The sequence below is a fragment of the Cyprinodon variegatus genome, unplaced genomic scaffold (assembly GCF_000732505.1).
Source record: "Cyprinodon variegatus isolate N-32 unplaced genomic scaffold, C_variegatus-1.0 Scaffold587, whole genome shotgun sequence".
Lineage (NCBI taxonomy): Eukaryota > Metazoa > Chordata > Actinopteri > Cyprinodontiformes > Cyprinodontidae > Cyprinodon > Cyprinodon variegatus.
This window is the reverse complement of record NW_015151040.1, coordinates 204,896-211,382: the sequence shown is the minus strand read 5'-3', so window position 1 is coordinate 211,382 and position 6,487 is coordinate 204,896. Positions and strand designations below refer to the sequence as shown.

The 6,487-nt window shown below is 33.3% G+C and overlaps 1 protein-coding gene across 1 annotated transcript in view; it reads right to left on the bottom strand.

Moving 5' to 3' along the window:
• LOC107095951 (syntaphilin-like) overlaps positions 1 to 1,462 on the bottom strand; it is a 6,439-nt gene extending 4,977 nt beyond the window's left edge. Inside the window, exon 1 of the mRNA XM_015392346.1 lies at positions 1,337 to 1,462. The gene's annotated coding sequence lies outside the window, so the exon portion shown is untranslated. The remainder of the gene's footprint in view (positions 1 to 1,336) is intronic.
• Positions 1,463 to 6,487: the final 5,025 nt, after the last annotated feature.

Genomic DNA, 6,487 nt, shown 5'->3' with positions numbered 1-6,487 from the left:
AAAAAAGTACTCCAGAGTGTTGTTCAGCATGGGGGTGAGTAGAAAATGAAGGCTAATCATGTTTTGGGTGTACTATTCCTTTAATATATTAACATCAAAGATGATGAGTACAGAATTAATGTTCTTTTCAGAATTAGATTTTGTGTTTTTAAAAGAGAAAAATATGTGTCTCTGCAAGTCATCTAGGAGTCTTCAGTGAAATCATAGATAACTATTCTAATAAAAACTTATTAAATAATCAATGTATTTACATATTAAATTTTATGCAGAATGTTTGATAAAAGTAGGTAAATAATGACAATGATGATTGATTTATGCGCCAGAACTCAAAACTGAGGTTTATCCACTATACCTTTTATCTAGAAATCAGGGATGTTTAAATATATGCGTCTATTTGTTAGCAAAGGCTGTAGGAAAGTATAGTTAGTCTTTATTTAGAAAATGTGGATATTTTGCTGGTAAATGTTCCTGTTAGAACAGTATATTCTAGGGAAGAGGATTAGGGCCAGTGAAAAAAAAAAAAAAGTTAACTGATTTTTACATTTTATTTCAGTTTATTTCAGAATTCTGACTTTAATCTCAGAATTCTGACTTTTTTATTGTCAGAATTCAGTTAGAATTCTAAGATTAAAGTCAGAATTCTGAGAAAAAAGTCAAAATTCTGACTTTTTTCCCATGTTAAACTGAAATAGAATTTAAAAATCAGTTAACTTTTTTTTTTTTAGTGGCCCTAATCCTCTTCCGTAATATCCTCTGTATATAACAAATTTGAATAATCCAGAAAGTCCCCCATCTATAAACAAATGTAAAGATTGAACTATATAGGAAGCCTGACATTTTAATCATGTACAGATGAGCATTATCTGAATAGATAAAATGTCCTAATCTGCTCTCAAAACTTCCTGCAGCTTCAGAAACGCGATGGTTATGAGATGTAGAGGAGAAGCTGCAGGAGAAGCTGCACTCTCACCCAGCATCTTTCTAGGATGAAGCTCTGCGCAACAAGTGGCAAAGCGCTGGTGAGAAATACGCAATCACCTTACGTAAGTGTGGAGAGAGTGTTTACTGTGGAGGAGGATCAAACCAGACCGGCTCAGTTTAAAAAAGGATGCAGGCAGCATGGAGCGCCCATTAAAAGATCAGTATTTATTCAAGCCTCACATATAGGAAATCATTTAGCAGGAATTACATTTAAAAAGTCACTGCAAAAAACACAAACATTGAAGACACCAGAATTGACTTTCCACTTAATTAAAAACGATCCCAGAGTCAGCAGTGTCCTACATACAGTTAATGAAAAGGTGGAGCAAAAAGAAAAAAACATGGATGATTGTACCTGTCCTCGTTAGACAGTAGCGGTTGGGCAGGTGGACGCTGTGCACCGCAGGAGAGCCTCTGTTCCGCTCTGACTTCATGATTCCCGGCGGCAGCAGGAAGAAAAGGTGCTGGTGGTGCTGATGAGGATCCATCCTGCAGCCATGAAGCCCGAGATGAAATGAGGAGAGTGCGTCTGCTGCATTGCTGCTTCTTAAAGTGACAGTAGGGACTCATCCTGCCTCATCTGAGGAACTAACTGCAGCATCACCCTGATAGAGCAGCACTTCACTAAGCAACCCATATATATATATATATATATATATATATATATATATATATATATATTTTTTTTTTTTTTAAAGGCTGCAACTAATGATCACTTTGCAAATTGATTAACCCTTTATAGGGCACACAGTGAAATACTTTGAAAATCAAATTTCAAGCCAATATATTGGAATCCAGGAAAAGACCTTCAAAAAATATAGATATTTGGATGGATATGGACAAAAAACGCCAACTTGCCCGAATATATTAAGAAAAATAACAAAAGTGCTTCTATAAGAAATTCATGAAAAACACTTAGAGTGAAAGAAACACATTTTTTTTATACGACATAAATTGTACCAGTATCACCATTAATGCAGAAACTGGCACTTACATTTTTTGTTTATAAACCTAAATATAATTAACTAGGCTTATTAAAAAAACATTTTTAACATTCAACTGTTTATTAGTATTTTTCACAGTTGTTTACATACACCATGTACATGAAAACTTCACATTTAATATAAGATCACAACCTTTGCTTGGGAGCCATTTCTCTATTTCACCCTTGTCATATTTGATTTATCTAGTTCTTTATTTTTTTCTCACTGTCTTTTGTCTTTAATATTGTCTATTTCATCCACTTTACTTCCATTTCAGTTTAATGAAGTCTCAAATTATTTCTTTTTTTTCCCGTAATGTAGATTTCTTCTATTATTCCACCTTTTTTTCTTGACTTGTTAACTTTTTTTCTACTTAATTTACAGTAGGTATTTATTATTCAAGGGCTCATCTAATTGGTCAAATGCCAAAATAAGATGTACAGCCATGTAGCAGTATCTTTGCTGAATGGCTGGATATAGATCTTGTGCTTCTAGACCTCAGTGAGGGACGGGGGGACTCCATTTGTAAGGGTGATCAAAAACAGTAACTTTCCCTATAAAGGGTTAATCTGTAATTTTTTCAATTAATCATTAATAATCGGATAGAAGTTTTATTACAAAGTTAAACCAAATGAATTTCAAACTTTTCCACTTTAGGAGTTCTGGATAGAGCCTAGTGACAGGCAATAACATTGTATCTTAAATGCAAAATGTTCATATACTTTTTTACTATTTGGATATAATTAGAGCTCACAGTGGGTCGCTCTGTCAGTTAAATCCATGTTTTACAGTCTCTTTACTCCACTTAATGACTAATCCATTACTAAATTAGTTGACCATTATTCAATTCCTGATTAATCATGATTATTCCAATTAATCCGCTTAATTGTTTCAGCTCTAATATATATATATATATATATATATATATATATATATATATATATATATATATATATATATATATATATATATATATGTATAAATAAAAAATATATATCACCAATTCCACAAGATTCCAGAAGTGAAAATCTTGGCTATATTAGAAATAACAGAGTAAAATATTTCAAGCAGGTAATTAAAAAAACAAAAGGTGTCTCAGAATAAAAGAATATAAAAATAAGATAAATAATAATAAAAAAATAAATGCATATTTTAGGCAAAAATGTCCAAGCTCCTGTGTTTTGTTTGGGGCTCCTTTTTCATCAATTTCTGTGTTCACCTAATTCACCTGCATTTTATAATGTGGTATGTAATTTTATCACATAAAAATTCATTTTTTGGCTTTTTTAAAGACAGTTTTAACACAAACCTATTGAATAAACCTTACGTGATGTATACTCAGTTATATAATAAAGCTTATTTATTTGAAATACATAAAAATTAGGTTTATGAATTTAAAGTCCATACTAATTAGTGTATTTAAGTGTATTGTTTGAATTGCATAAAGGTAACCTGACTAACAAAACAATTTATTTGAAACAAATACATTCATTAGTATTAATTTGAGGAAGTATACTCTAATAATTCTAAATACATAGTCTGAAAAATGATGTATTTTAAATGAAAAAGCTATATTAAGCTAATGAATCTGCATCATGTAAGGTTTATTCTACAGGTTTTTGAGTTATCTAAAAAAATAAGTAAATGGGAATTTGTCATGCAAAATAAAATACATAAATCCTAAAATTTGGATGCTATATTTTTATGAGTGGATGCAAAGTGGTCAGCAAGCAATAAGCCAATTAATTCTTCTGAGGCACAAGCAAACTAAGCAATTAGGGGGCCACCACCAAGTGCAATTAATCTTTTTGTGATTTTGTTTTTAAGGATGTGTAAGGATTTTTTAAGTACATAAACACAAAATAATAAATAAAAAACAATATATATATATACATTGACACACAGATGTGGAACAGTGTAAATTTTACCAAAACAAATTATCTTTGAAGAACATTCTGACAGTACCGGCTTCAGAAAAAGGAAACCCTTCCAGACATTCACCTTATTTACTCACTTCCTTCTCTGACATTAAGATCTGAGATCTACCCAAATGTTTTGGTACTGTAGCTCCGAGGGCGGCGTGCATTCTTCTTGTGACTGTTGCTGTGACATTTGCAGAGCAGAGCTTTGCTAAACTCAGTTTAGTAAAGAGCCACGTGAAATCTACAATGACAGATCAATGAAGAAGGGGACAGGCAGAGATTAGTGTTGACAACACAGCTGTCCCATTAGATCATCTATATTGAATTTGAAAACAGAAAATAGTTTTAAATAGTGAGTGGAGTATTGGGGTAGAACACTGTAGCACCAAAAAATATATGTAGAGAAAAGCAGTTTATGGTTTAAAATAGTGCTTTTGGTTATAATTCCACATTTACACAGTCTTAAGAATTAATAATTTAACTTTAAACCTTCAAATATCTACAGTACGTGTCTTCAGGTGACTTATTTTGCATTTCATTTAATAACATTTTTTGTTATTAACTCGGCAGTCTGTCGGAGGGCAACACAGAGACATACAAAGAATAACAAACATGGACACACACTCACACCTAAAGACAATATAGTGATGCCAGTTAACATAACAGTCATGCGTTTGGACTGTGGGAGGAAGCCAGAGTACCTGATGAGAACCCAGAAAGACCACGGGCCGGGAATCAAACCCAAAACCTTATTATTGCAAGGCAATTCTGCAAACTGCGACACTCTGCAGCCCTTTTTGTACAATATGTTCTTGCATTACAATTTATTTTTTGCACATTTCTATTGCAGTGCAAATTAAGAAGTACAAACCAGATGAAACCTTTACTGTAAAAGGATGTATATCAGTAGATGATGATGTACAGAGCATACAGTAGATGTGTGAATGATCTTCTCATCAGACCGTTTGTTGCAGCGATTGACATTTTTAGAGGACCCAAAAATCTAATTTTGCTAAGGTTCCCATAGAGGTTTAGGCAGACCTAATCAAGAACAATAGCACCATGATTACTGAACCAGTTTCTGGAGCCTTTGGCATTTTGGGCAGGTTCCAACTCATGCTGGAAAATAAAATCAGCATCTTTAGAAAGCCTGTCAGAAGAAGGATGCAATAGGTGCTTCAATAGTTCCTGCTAGAAAGCTGCATTGACAATAAACCTCAGACAACACAGTACACCAACGCCAGCAGATGAAAACCACCTCAAATCATCTCTGGACTTTAAGCAACACAGAGTCTGTGTTTCCCCGCTCTTCCTTCAGACTAAGATCTGCATTTTAAAGCCCTGTTTAGGTTTTCTCTGTAGGAAGTGGTGCGCTGACTGCAGCCTCAGTCCACTTCCTGTGGAGCACCACCAAGTTCTTGAATGGACTCTGATTGATATTCCTCTCAAGGCTGAATTTCTATGTCCATATTTCCTTTGGAACTTTTTCCTCTTCCTATAAACATGCTTCGCTGCTGTATTCGGTGACCAAAAATGTCTCTGACATAATTTATTTAAGGCTTAATGTCTTCTGGACATCCTATAAAATCATATAATCGTATGTCCAGAAGACCGTCATCATGATTTTTTTTTAAGCCATAATATGGTTGTTACAGTAAATCACAAAAATGCTTGTTTCTTTAAAAAAAACAACTTATCTTGTAATTTGTTTTAATTATCTAAAAAAATAATTAATCCAAAAATAAAGGCTTGAATATTTCTTAGTATGAAATGAGTGACCAAAATATGGAACTTAATATTTCAACTTTCTGAGATGTACCTTTTTAGAGCATCTAAAAATACAATTTTCCCAAAACACATTTTTTTTGGGCCTGTAACAAGATAGTTTCAAAAAAAAGCTGGTCGTTTAGAACTGTGTCCAAGACCATTGTTGGAAAGTTAAGTGGAAGGAAAAATGTTGCCATAAAACTGTGAAACAGCAGTAAGGATGGTAGTTGTCACCTTGAGAGAATGGTAAAGCAAATTTGAGGGTTCAGAGAAAATGAAGAAAGGTTTTGGACTGAACACAGAGTTAGTGCTTTTGAAACCACCATAGACCCAAGTATACGATATTAATGACATTGATACTAGGTGTGGTGGATCCTTCTACCCCCACCACAGAGTGTTTCATAGTAAATATTTAGTTCCAGATTTAGTTTATTTAGCATTTAGATGTATATTTTCTAATGGGTGCACACTTTAGTTAATGTTTGAATGGTTTAATTCACACTTATTTTCTTTGAGGTTCTTCAAATGCAGATCAGCTGTAGGTGGAAGCCAGGAACAATCCACTTTCCCAAAGAACTGAGGGGGGAATTTTGTTTAAGTTGACTTTAGTTATTTTGTCACCTTAATATTCACTTATTATTTGTGCTAAGCTAAAGAGTTATTTGTTTAGTATGTTTTAGTTTTGTATGTTTTTTTTTTAAATGTATTGCTTTTCTGTAAATTGTGCCTCCCCCATGTGGCAAGTTAGGTTATTCCTCCCCTATTTTGAGCAGCCTGTTTTTTTTTTTTTTCATTAGGTCAGTTTTTGGTTTGAGTTTATGTTCAGTTTAGTTG